The sequence below is a fragment of the Ascaphus truei genome, chromosome 4, assembly GCF_040206685.1.
Source record: "Ascaphus truei isolate aAscTru1 chromosome 4, aAscTru1.hap1, whole genome shotgun sequence".
Classification (NCBI taxonomy): Eukaryota; Metazoa; Chordata; class Amphibia; order Anura; family Ascaphidae; genus Ascaphus; species Ascaphus truei.
In genome coordinates, this window is record NC_134486.1 from 681,623 (window position 1) to 695,244 (window position 13,622).

Consider the following 13,622-nt stretch of genomic DNA (forward strand, 5'->3'; position numbering starts at 1 on the left):
ATTCCCCATTTCCCCACCGTCCCCCATAATCTTCCCATCATCCCCCATGATCTTCCCATCGTTCCCCATTTTCCCCACCGTCCCCCATGATCTTCCCATCGTTCCCCATTTTCCCCACCCTCCCCCATGATCTTCCCATCATTCCCCATTTTCCCCACCATTCCCCATGATCTTCCCATCGTTCCCTATTTTCCAAACCATCCCCCATGATCTGCCCATCATTCCCCATTTTCCCCACCATCCCCATGATCTTCCCATCGTTCCTCATTTTCCCCTGTGATATTCCCATCGTTCCCTATTTTCCATACTGTCCCCCATGATCTTCCCATCGTTCCCCATTTTCCCCACCGTCCCTCATGATCTTCCCATCATTCCCCATTTTCCCCACCATCCCCCATAATCTTCCCATCGTCCCCCATGATCTTCCCATCGTTCCCCATTTTCCCCACCGTCCCCCATGATCTTCCCATCGTTCCCTATTTTCCAAACCATCCCCCATGATCTGCCCATCATTCCCCATTTTCCCCACCATCCCCCATGATCTTCCCATCGTTCCCCATTTTCCCCTATGATATTCCCATCGTTCCCTATTTTCCACACTGTCCCCCATGATCTTCCCATCGTTCCCCATTTTCCTCACCGTCCCCCATGATCTTCCCATCTTCCCGCAGAAGCGACTGTCTGTGCTGGTTGTCTGGTCTCCTGCCTGTGAAGCCTCATCCCGGGCCCTGAAGACTGCACTGGCCAGGGCCCCTATTCTAGTTGCACAAGACTTCTCAAAAACGTTTTTGGTGCAGACTGATGCCTCGGACTATGGCATCGGCGCTGTACTCAGCCAAGTGGGGGAGGAGGGCAGTGAACATGGACCTGCGGATGGCCTTTCCCCCCAGGACAACTCCTATGAACTGGTTTCCTCAAGAGATGCCAGGCTAGCCCAACTATCGGACAAGGTGGCCGGGGCACAGCTTGCACTGTGAGGTGGGGAGGTGTGGAAATAGGGGGTGAATCAGACCACTAATAAAAGGCATTATACCTGGCTGGTTAACCCTAAATCGCTTTGGGACTGAAGGGGTTAGGTTTGTGCATCATAATGACCTGCTTTCCCCTACACCATCTTTTATGTCCCCATTTTGCAGCTCAGTCCATAGCTGCAGTGATAGAAATGTATGTGAAATGTGCAAATTGTATTTTCGGCACTGGGAGTGAGCTAGCAATCTAATTTTTGGATCCCAGGTAGCTGAAGAAATACGGCACACATACATATTTGTTTTATATTGTTTATACAGGTAGAAATCACATATAAAAAACAAAGTGTGTTTCATGGCTGGTTTTAAATGTAAAGACAGGAAACTTTTCCTGTCAGCCCGGTAAGAAATACTTTAACATGTAAATATGTTAAGGGTGGATGAGCTGAGGGATTTCTCATCTCCATACTTCAAAGGCACCCTGCAGAGTTGGTGCTCAGTGTCTATGAGAAGTCCGGAGTTGAAAAGCCACAGAGACCCTAGGTGTTAAGACGGCCAGGAAATTGTTAAGTACCAGGAACCGGTCCAACATATGGGCTGTTCACACCCTGTGGCCAGATCCCAAACTTGCTGTAGCCAGGTAGAAGGTTGGGCCAAGTATGCCAAGTAGCTCAGGTGTCACGTTGACACATGCTCAGAGCAAACCGGGAAGCAAATCTGCTCTCTTTGCAAGGTACTGGCAAGTCTGGGATAGGTGGGAGAACTGTTCCCATGGGAGGGATTGGTTGTGCATGTTAGGTATAGGACCCTTAACCCTATAAAGATGCCTGCTGCCCAGTCCCTGTTAGTTCCATCTGAAGATTTCATCGGATGCACCAGGTTACAGCGCCAGCAGTTCCAGAGTGTAAGGGGTTAATTATAGAGTAACCAAGGATTGTACCCCTCTTCTGGAATTCATTGGGGCTAAGGGTTCCCGAACGAACCCTGTATGGACTGAACAAACTTTTTCCTTTTGGCGGAAATACAGGGGTGGCAACATGTGCCCTAAGCCAGTAACTGTTACATAGATCAATTTGCGCACCCACTTGCATGCGTGCAGGGGTGCCCAGAGACTTTGTTTCATTCCAAGGACATTTGATTTCGTTCCCTGTACCCAGTAAGTATTTTAGTAAGTGTATTTGTGCAAGATTTGTGTGTTTGTCTAAAAATAAATAAATTACAATTTATTTTGCCGTCCTTGTCGTGCTCAATCTAGAATCCCGGTATTAATGTGTGCATAAGTCTTGGTGTCCCATGACACCAGATGGGCATTATTACTTCTTCAGCAAGTGGCATAGCAGTGGGGAACCGGATTGCAACTTTCGGTTTGCAGTCAAGCGATGTCAGAAGAAAGCATTTGAGACCAGTGACAGTCAGCACTCGCCAGGCAGCCAGCTTGCTCGACTCCGGTGCCACTGTTACTCTGGTGAGACCTGCTATGGTCAATCCAGAGGATCTGCTCCCGGGCATAGGGATGCAGATCACGATGCCAGACGGGAGACCTTGGTCAATCCAGGTTGCCCAGGCGTTCTTTGACAGGCATTCCTTGACCGGTCGAAGTATGAGGGATGTGGGTGTTTTGCCTTGGATGGATACTGATGTGATACTTGATAACGACCTGTGGCACCTCATCTGCTCGTTTGCGGAGGATGCTGCTCCAAAAGCAGCCATCACCAGAAGTGCCAGGTAGGCACTTGTCCTGGTAGGGGGGCCTTTGGAACCCCTGCCTATTGAGGATGTCACCGTCCCCCTGCATTTGGGACCAACAGATCCTGCGGTTCCTAAGGAGTCCAGTAACCCCAGTCTGGGTCAACGCTCCTCAGCTACAGGATGGACGTCCTGTGAGAGGCTGTATCCCCAGGTGACGCAGACGGCAGCAGTACAGCAGGTTAAGACCTAGATACAGCAAGCAGTCTCCAAAGTTTTTAATTTGCACCAAGGGGCCCCAGGCAGTTGTCCTGTGGGTCCCCTGCAACAAGGTACTCTTGGGCAGCCTGATGGGTACTGCTACCTGGGCCCGAACCTAAGGACGGGGATGCCAGTGAAGGTACATGGAGAGGATGCTCTTGTGATCCCAGTAACAGAGAGCAACAGTTGGGCAGTTGCCCCGACAGAGATGCAGTCAGCCCCAATGTGGTTTATGCTCCCCAGCTTGTGGAGCCAACCCCACAGATCACCACTAATCTACATTTGGAGACCCAACACGCAGAGGACCTCGGAGGGATCAGGCTGGTAAGTCAGACCATGTCCAACCAGTATCCCAATGTATGTGATTTTCCTCACTGTGACTTATGTTTGGACAGGGTGACCCATAGGCAACTATTGGAGTGCAGTGAGGTATACCAGGAGGTGGTCCAGGCAGATGCGGATCTGCTTGTAGACCCAGGTATGGACTCAGACTGGGTCTCAGCCCCAGGAGCTCTGTCTAGTGAGGAGGAAGCAAGGGACCAGGTAGGGGTACCTTGCAGGTATAGGGAAGGCTCTGAAGAGCAAGGGGAGACAGCCCGCAGCTCCCCTCTGGGAGTGGAAGCGAGAGATGTTAGGGAGACAGAGGGTCCCTGCTAAGGATGAGCCAAGCAGGACCCAGTGGACTGAACACCTTGTAGACCGAGGCAGTGAGCAGCTCTTACTGTAAAGAACACTTTTCTTAGTTGCTGGTGAAACCTCCTTTCCTCCAAACTTAAGGGATGACCCTGTGTCATTTGTACTGCCCTTGGGATGAATAGTTCTTTTGAAAGCTCCTTATACTGTCCCCGAATATATTTGTATATAGTTATCATATCCCCTCTTAGATGCCTTTTTCTAATGTAAAAAAATCTAATTTAGCTAGTCTCTCCTCATAAGTTAGATTGTCCATCCCCTTTATTAATTTGGTGGCTCTTCTCTGCACTCTCTCTAGTTCCTTAATGTATTTTCTAAGGAGTGGTGCCCAAAATTGTTCTCAATATTCAACGTGTGGTCATACTAATTGTCACGGTAACTTGTGAAGGGTTGACAAAACACAAAATCTCTGGGTTGAATTGAACACGACTAAGATATGATAAATTAAGTTTATTCCTTGAAAAAGGTGAACACAGAATATACAAATAACAGAGAATATAGCACTTACTTAGGGGTTAGACAATGAAGCAATCAGGTACAGGATTGGCAATTCATTCAGGCATCAGGTAACAAGTAGATGTAGAAACGAAGACACTGGGCACAGGGCTGACACTCGTTTATATGGGATTCCAGGCCTATACCCTAACATTGGGTGCCAGGCATTGGTTAACAATTACCTGCACCCAATGCCCTTTTGCCAGCTCACGTGGGAAGCATTGTTGGACCATGCCCCCAGTTGACACATGCGCACCTTCTTCACTTGGGGTCTCATTTCCCTAGCCCCACACTAAAGGAAAGGTGCCTTAAAGTCTACCAGACTTGTATCTGGTCAGGAAATCCTTTGTCTGCAAGTGTGAATTACAACACTTACCGACCACTCAAGCCCTGCTTTTCTCCGCCCTAATGTACACAATCTGAGTGGTGATGCCTTTGATCAGGGGGTCTGTTGTAGACAACTGATCGCCCCATGAGCATTAACATAAAGCAGAGCCTGTATCTTTCGCAGGCTTTTATACCAGACCCAATATACAGTACATTTCTTAATATCTAAACATATTAAAATAATCCGTTCGGCTGGGCCGAGCGGGCTGAAAATTGCCAGATCATCATGGCGAAGGGGACTCTCAATGGGGCCAAGTTTCAGCTCGCTGTGACCCACCGGACCGGAGTTACACAAATACAGTTTAAAAGCACATTTACAAAAGTGGCTTTTTTCTGCCATGCAAGTCAATGGCAGAAACCCAAACTTTACAATACCCTGACTCTGTTCTGTTGCTCCGGGAGGGTCGGTATTTGCCATGCAATCATGCCGGAACTATGACTACATGGTAACTGAATCTCAGCCCTCTAGGTTGAACAGAACCGAAGTTATGGGTTCCATGTTTCTGCTCATTCTGACTTAGCCGTTTTTACCTCGCGGCTTTAACCTCCGCCATTAGTCAATGGTGCGACCCTTATACCGAGCGCGACCCTTTACGGGGTCATTGATTGTCAGACCCGGTTGGGGTCGAGTGAGGAGGTTCCTAGGATCTAGGGGCAAAAATAATTTTATTCCGGGGTGCCCTAGAACTTAAGTTTCCCACGCCAATTGAACTTGAACAGGGATTGATCAAAGCTCTTTTCAAGACACAGTTTTCGCTTTTGCGGTCTGTGGTTTGGATGGCTGCCAACCCGTTCCTGGAGGTCTGAGTCGAGGAATCCTCATTGAAACACATTGCTCCATTGACTTTCAATGGGGAACCACTGCTCCTCCTCTGGCGCCACCTGCAGGTCTTCTACGTTATCGGGCCCGAATCGCCGGAATCCCCATGAGATTACATGGAGCTGCAATGGCGACCTATGGAGAGACTGCAAAATGGAGCCTGAAAATGCGGGAAAAAGGAACAAAGGGCTATAATCACTAAATTAACATTAACCCTTTCCCCCCTGGATGGATTCCAGGGTAAGTGTTGGTGCAGACACTGGAATGGGGAAAATACATGTTCACAGGGGAATACACATTTGGTGCTGAAGCAGGGGCATAAACACAGTACTGGACCTCAGTCCAGGTAACCCCTCGCCTCCCAGGTGAGGGCAGGGGGTAGCCAAATGGGCTGATCTAGCTCCCTTTTTAAATATAGGCACCACATCTGCTTTACGCCAATCTTGTGGTACTGAGCCTGTGGAAACGGAGTCCTTGAATATTAAATGTAATGGTTTGGCTATTACTGAGCTTTACACCTTAAGAACTCTTGGATGTATGCCATAGGAGCCAGGTGCCTTATTTACTTATATTTTTTCAAGCCGCCTGTCACGGACGACCAGGTACTTACACATTTAAACCGGGATCATATCACTGAGCAAAGCCAATAAGTAAAATGAACTGTAATTTATTCCTTAGAAACAGGCAAACACACATTGAATTACAATAGGCAGAAGAAAAATACACTTACTGGGGATCTGGGGTTGACAAACTGACTTTCCTAGTTGAAATAAAGTCTTTAAATAGTCCACTCCAAATGGTACTGAAAGTGTGACTTAGAAGCTTTTCTGCTTAACGTCCTGTAGCTCTTTCCTTGCTGTCTCCGCAAGGCTTCTTTGGGTCGGTCCGACTACTCCGTGAAGGTTACACACTTTGGACCTTGGAAATTTTGGAACACACATTGAATCACACAGAACTCCTAGGACTTAGGATCTTGAGAACTTGGAAATCTTGGAAAAAACTTTGAATCACACTGAATCTGACTCTCTGGACAGGCTGCTCACTTTATTATAACCTTTTCAGTCATCTCTGCAGTATTACAGACAATCTGCAGCATGGGACCTTCATCCCTAGCCGCTAACACACTTTGCCAGGTTTGAGAATGCTGGCACCTACAGCAGAGACTGCGACTATTCTAACACAAACCAGTGGCAATCGCCAAAAAGACCCAGGTACATTCTGGAAACACGCCTTAAACTAGCCCCAGCATTTCTGCATTGATTAATGGCCCATCAGATTAACAGTGGGGGTCCCTGACAGTCCCATTCAAACTGAATGGGACTGCCAGGGACCCCTGCTGTGTTAATTCTATAGGGTCATTTGTCCTCGGGGCAGGGACTCCTCTTCCTTAATGTCTAAAGCACTTATTCCCATGATCTGTTATTTATATTATCTGTTATTTATTTGATTACCACATGTATTACTGCTGTGAAGCGCTATGTACAGTAATGGCGCTATATAAATAAAGACATACAATACAATACAATGCAGAAATGCCTTAAACTTGCCTTAAACTAGCCCAGCACATAAACAAATAAACATACAAATTAATCGTTCCTTGCGCTGTGTAAAAAGTCCAAAATACTGTGAACCAACAAGGCAGTCTCTAGTACAGGCTTCCTTAGGCAGATTGATGGTCTTGATAGTGGTTTTTCAGACAGGGGGGTTGTCCTTTAAATGATGTTCCGCTGCTTCTGGAATAACAGAAAAAACAGCAGGGCACGCCAATTGCGTAGTACGTTTCATCAACTGTCCCCGATCTAAAACCCTAGAATCCTACTTACAGGATACGGGCTTGCAAAGTACAGTGGAGAGAATCTGTGACGCACGTCCCTTCTCCTCAGAGCATCTCACGGATCCCACGTGGTCTGGTCTGCAGGAGTCTCCCTCAATCAGCGGTGGTGTTGATAGAAGTATATCACTCCAACGCTCCCACGGATGCAGGGGTGGGGGGGGGGGGGAAGGGGGTGGAATTTGAAACAACACTAGTGTGATAACGTACAGGATTTTAATGACACAAGAAAAACGCTAAAATCACACTTACATAAAAACGGGGTATCAAATACCGCTTACAATGCCGTCCGCAACCTGCACAGCTCCTATTTCAGCCGAGGGGAGGATCGCCGCACGCTACACTCGATACCGGAAATTCGAGTGACGTCAGCGATACAGCAAACCGGAACTCTCCTCGCGTCAGGAACTATGGGTGCCCGAACAGTCCAAAACACTAAGCTCCTCCTCCCTACGCGTTTCGTGACCCGTTGTCACTTCCTCAGGATTTGCGTATAAATATCCTATCCACTAAGCTCCACTATCCCCTAAGTGAAAGGACCTTCCTACAAGGGGATGGGCTAGAGAATGGGGCTGTTATTATACATGAGTCTACAATCATTTAAAAGGCGAAACGGGATCAAAATAATAGTATAACAAACACTTTCACCTAGGAGCCATCAGTTGCATATAAAAAAGGTTGGGATACCTTAAAATACTCTTGAAATGAATAAATGAACAATTAATATAACATACATAATCAACTAATTCCAAACATTACATATATAAAATATAAAATACGTATATGTTCTTAAAAAGTGAATAATACCAGATACAAATAAAAGGAATTGCACACTAATGACATATCTACCATAATACTGTTTAAAACAGTTTAAAAACACCAGTTGACCACTTTAGCATTAGTAATGACCTAGTTTTAAGAATCTTTTAAAAAGGCTGCTAAGTCGAAATCGATATTTAAGCCAAGGGGGGACAGTGTCTTAAGTACATAAATCCAATAACTTTCCCTTTTGGATACCAAATTAAGTCTGTCTCCCCCACACCAACTACCTTTAGGATTATTGATTCCTATACAGACAGACAATCCTATACAAACCCTCTGGGTTCTGACCATGGTGTATTTTAAAATGATTAGAGACACTGAGTCTCAATACCCCTCTTAATATTATAGACGTGTTTAGCGAACCGTCTCTTGAGGGGTCTCCCTGTCCGGCCTACATATTGCAGGCCGCATGGACATTCTAATAAATATACACAAAAATTGGTCCTGCAATTAATAAAAGTTCTAATATCAAAGCTAACCCCTGTTACATTGGATTTAAAATTTTTGGTCTTTTTACTATGCTTACATCCAATACAGTTAGTGCATGTATTATAGCCCTTTAGATCATTCAGCCATGTTACATGGCGATCTCTAAGGCCATCAATGGGACAACTGGGAGAAAGGGAGGACTTCAAATTCCTAGCCCTTCTATAAACAATTTTGAGAGGGGTCTTGAGACTCATAGTGTCTCTAATCATTTTAAAATACACAATGGTCAGAACCCAGAGGGTCTGTTATGTATAGGAATCGATAATCCTAAAGGTAGTTGGCGTGGGGGAGACAGACTTAATTTGGTATCCAAAAGGGAAAGTTATTGGATTTATGTACTTAAGACACTGTCCCCCCTTGGCTTAAATATCGATTTCGACTTAGTGGCCTTTTTAAAAGATTCTTAAAACTAGGTCATTACTAATGCTAAAGTGGTCAACTGGTGTTTTTAAACTGTTTTAAACAGTATTATGGTAGATATGTCATTAGTGTGCAATTCCTTTTATTTGTATCTGGTATTATTATTCACTTTTTAAGAACATATACGTATTTTATATTTTATATATGTAATGTTTGGAATTAGTTGATTATGTATGTTATATTAATTGTTCATTTATTCATTTCAAGAGTATTTTAAGGTATCCCCCCCCTTTTTTATATGCAACTGATGGCTCCGAGGTGAAAGTGTTTGTTATACTATTATTTTGATCCCGTTTCGCCTTTTAAATGATTGTAGACTCATGTATAATAACAGCCCCATTCTCTAGCCCATCCCCTTGTAGGAAGGTCCTTTCACTTAGGGGATAGTGGAGCTTAGTGGATAGGATGTTTATACGCAAATCCTGAGGAAGTGACAACGGGTCACGAAACGCGTAGGGAGGAGGAGCTTAGTGTTTTGGACTGTTCGGGCACCCATAGTTCCTGACGCGAGGAGAGTTCCGGTTTGCTGTATCGCTGACGTTACTCGAATTTCCGGTATCGAGTGTAGCGTGTGGCGATCCTCCCCTCGGCTGAAATAGGAGCTGTGCAGGTTGCGGACAGCATTGTAAGCGGTATTTGATACCCCGTTTTTATGTAAGTGTGATTTTAGCGTTTTACTTGTGTCATTAAAATCCTGTACGTTATCACACTAGTGTTGTTTCAAATTCCACCCCCTTCCCCCCCCCCACCCCTGCATCCGTGGGAGCGTTGGAGTGATGTACTTCTATCAACACCACCGCTGATTGAGGGAGACTCCTGCAGACCAGACCACGTGGGATCCGTGAGATGCTCTGAGAAGGGACGTGCGTCACAGATTCTCTCCACTGTACTTTGCAAGCCCGTATCCTGTAAGTAGGATTCTAGGGTTTTAGATCGGGGACAGTTGATGAAACATACTACGCAATTGGCGTGCCCTGCTGTTTTTTCTGTTATTCCAGAAGCAGCGGAACATCATTTAAAGGACAACCCCCGTCTGAAAAACCACTATCAAGACCATCAATCTGCCTAAGGAAGCCTGTACTAGAGACTGCCTTGTTGGTTCACGGTATTTTGGACTTTATACACAGCGCCAGGAACGATTAATTTGTATGTTTATTTGTTCTTACAGATTTGGAATAGTCTGTTGTTTTTTTGTTCCATTAGGCTGCTTCACTCACATATCATTTTATTGTTAATCACTAATTTTGGTATCACCTTTTTTCACAATCATTTGTGTGTAGGTCATCGCTTTTTAGAGGGCTTATATTTGTTTGTTTGCTAGCCCAGCACATACCCAGAATGTAACTGGGCTAGTTTAAGGCAAGCGTTAGAATAGTTGTGGTCTCGTCTGTATGGCTTCAAAAAAGTGAAAGGGTATGTGCACAAACTGCCATTTTGCCCACTTACTATTCAAAGGCCCCCACAGGCTCAGTGCCTCCAAGTCTAGGAAGGTGACAACTGGCCAGGACTTGAACACTTAATTCAACTATCCTGTTTAGATGGCTTTCACACACCTGGCAGCTAGTGTCACTTTGATCTATGGACCTAGGATTAGACTCACTGGCACGAAAGCTGTGGTGGCCATAAGCCCCCCTTTGTCCCTGAGATGAAAGACCCAGCCTTATGCTTCATATATAAAGTCAAACACTGCTGCTTAATAAAATACAGTATACTCGTACATTCTGCTGCTAAAATGTGGTACAGTCCGTTGGTGTATGAAATAAGAGTGTGACCCTAAGCTATTCATTTTACACTAGCCTGTATCACTTACACAACAAACTGGACCTTTAAACACTTTAACTTTACTTCTAAAACTCTCAGTCTTATCTTAATAAAATCCTGATCAGTTTTATAAATGACTGTAGTATCCCTGAACCCCTATACCAGAGCCAGATAACCATACTAACATGCTTGATACACTTTATTAAAAATATCCCAAATCCTTTTGGTGGGAGGGATGGAGGGGAAACCAAACTGTTTTCCTTCCCCAGTCACATTCCTGACCCTCTGCAAACAGACGTCTTAGGCCTCGGGCACCGTGCTGAGGCGCGCTGGTACTTACCAGTGAGCCCCTACAGCCGCAATGAGAGCGGCTTTAGTAGGGGCTCGCCTACGCTTCCGCAAGCGCAGGTCTTAGGGAAATGTTAAAATCAAGCGCTTGCCGGAGCGCAGGGACGGTCACGTGAGCGGTTCGCCCAATGAGGGCAAAACAGCTCCGTGACGTCACTGGCCCGCCCGCCGACACGCCCCCGGACGGCGCGCTAAGGCCAGGGAAAGCACTCGCTTTCCCTGTGCCTCAGCGTGCCTCAGCGCGCCAGCAAGAACCTTGGCCGAGGCCTTAGGCTGCGTCCCCGCTGACGCCGAGCGTGCCGCTGTTACTTACATAAATCTATGTGTAAGTCCCCGCTCACGCAGTGCACGCACGCACGCTCACTGAAGCTTGACTAAACAATTTTTTTTACTTTCAAGCGCACTCAACTTGCCCGCAACATCCCCCCACACGCGCTCACGAAATAGCCTGAACACCCGCGCTCATGCTTGGAGAGCTGGTGATGTCACCACTCAAACATGAGCGCGATCAGCGCCAGCGGGGCCACAGCCTTATTTTAATAAAACTCTCTCAGCCTTATCCTTGGCTGGAGTATCTCCTAAACTCCTTATACTCGAGTTAAGGTGACCTGGGCAAGAACTGGGCAGCCCCTCCTGTTATATTAGGGACAACTTGACTGTTTCACGTACCATTTTCCTCCCTGTGCCTCCTTTTACCTTTTCTGGTCTATGCTGAAGCAGGACCTCCTATTGGTGAGTCGCAAGAATGCTTTTCATGGAATAGTTTTGACCGGAGCACTGCACTTCAACGTAGCCGGGAATCTAACCTGATCCCTGGGAACATTTTTGAGGTCTCCAGTAACTTTGGAAACCCGCTAAATAGACACAATGTGAAATAAGTTTCTCCGTCAAACCTTCCCTGAAACTCACAGCCTGGTCGTCTCACCTTGCTAGCACTCCGGGAAAGTGTACAACATGAAACATTGCAATTGTCGCATATTTTATTACATGGTACAGTAGTGCATGCACAATACACGAGTCCAAGAGCTGACACTCTAGGACCCCAAAACACATTTCAGGGGCAATCAAGTGGGCTTAACCTTTATTATAAAGCTTGGTTACCCCCTCACCGTCACACCGCCTATGAACTTCTTCCTCAGTTAACCAATTGTTCATTAATATGGAGGTTGTGGCTTCCTCCTGCGGCACTACTATTGAACTTGATTCTTCCCTGGTAAACACAGAGGCAAAGAATGTATTTAATACCTCAGCTTTTCCCTTATCTCCAATAATCTGCCTACCCATCTCACACTGAAAGGGTCCTATATTTTCTTCTCATTTTTTGTTATTAAGGTACTTAAAGAACATTTTAGGGTTGATCTTACTTTTTATTGCAAACCTTTTTTCATTATCCATTGTTGCTAATTTAATTGCCCTTTTGCAATTTTTGGTACATTCCTTATAATTCTGATACGATGTCTCTGTCCCTTCTGACTTAAAGAATCTAAACGCCTTCCTCTTCTTGTCCATTTCCTCCCCTACCTGTTTATTTAGCCACATTGGTTTTGACTTATTTCTTTTATACTTATTACCCAAGGGTATACACTGATAAGTGTGCTTTTCTAACAATGTTTTAAAGACTGATCATTTATCTTAAACATATTTCCCTGCAAAAACATCATCCCATTGTATTACTTGTAGATTAGTCCTCAGTTTATTAAAGTCTGCCTTACTAAAGTTTAAGGTCTTTGTTGAACCCAAGTAATCTGTTTTTTGATAATTTTTTTCAAATGAGACCATGTTATGATCACTGTTACCCAAATGTTCCAGGACTTGAATATTTGTTATTACTTCTACATGGTTTGATATTAAAAGCAGAGGTGTTGTTCCGCGCTGGGGATGCCACTGTAAATAGTCTCTCTTGCAGCCGTTAGTCTGGGGGGGTTCCACACATCCCTTATAAAAGTGAGCTCCCACGGGGGGGCTCACAAGCAAGAAAAACAAGTGACAAATAGGCGCACAAAGGGAAAGTATACTTTATTATTAAGTAAAAGGGTAATCAGACAGTGGACAACCAAGGTCCAATGAATATAAAGATAAAATGTGTTAAAATAACTGGTACGATTGGGGGATGGCACCGGGTCAATTCTAGATCACACTAGCACTACAGAAAGGGTCCGGACCAGTCTGAGTACATACCCCGTTCGAATAAGGGAAGTGAAGAGTGAAGACCCGCTCCCTCCGACTGCAAAACTCCACAGGAACTGCCACACGTGACCTCTACGCGTTTCGCACGTAGTGCTTCGTCAGGAGGTCACGTGATGACGCTGTCCCTGGAGTTTAAGTAAAGAGCTGCAGCCAATGATTCTAACACTCGGACATCAAGTTAATACAGCTGTGGTTCAAAATAAAATACAAGGGAGTCTCCTATGGTATGCAGAGATAGTTAAAAGCCAGGTTCTAAATTAAAATAACAAAATCCCATGTATAACACAAAAATAACTTCGTTTACCTTTAAATATCAATCACGGGACTCTTACTAAAAAACTATCATATACATGTCATATTAGGGATCAAAACATATATTCATATTAAAATATTTTTTAAAAAGTTTTAAAATATATACATTTATAAATCTTAAAACATGAAAATAAAACATAAGAAA

General features: G+C 45.0%; 1 long non-coding RNA gene across 1 annotated transcript; it reads right to left on the reverse strand.

The window, feature by feature from the left end:
• Positions 1-4,040: 4,040 nt before the first annotated feature.
• On the reverse strand, positions 4,041-7,278 carry LOC142492488 (uncharacterized). The gene is made up of 2 exons (XR_012800823.1): positions 6,891-7,278; positions 4,041-6,225 (listed from the first exon to the last, which is right to left on the reverse strand). It is a non-coding gene; the product is annotated as an uncharacterized LOC142492488 (long non-coding RNA).
• Positions 7,279-13,622: the final 6,344 nt, after the last annotated feature.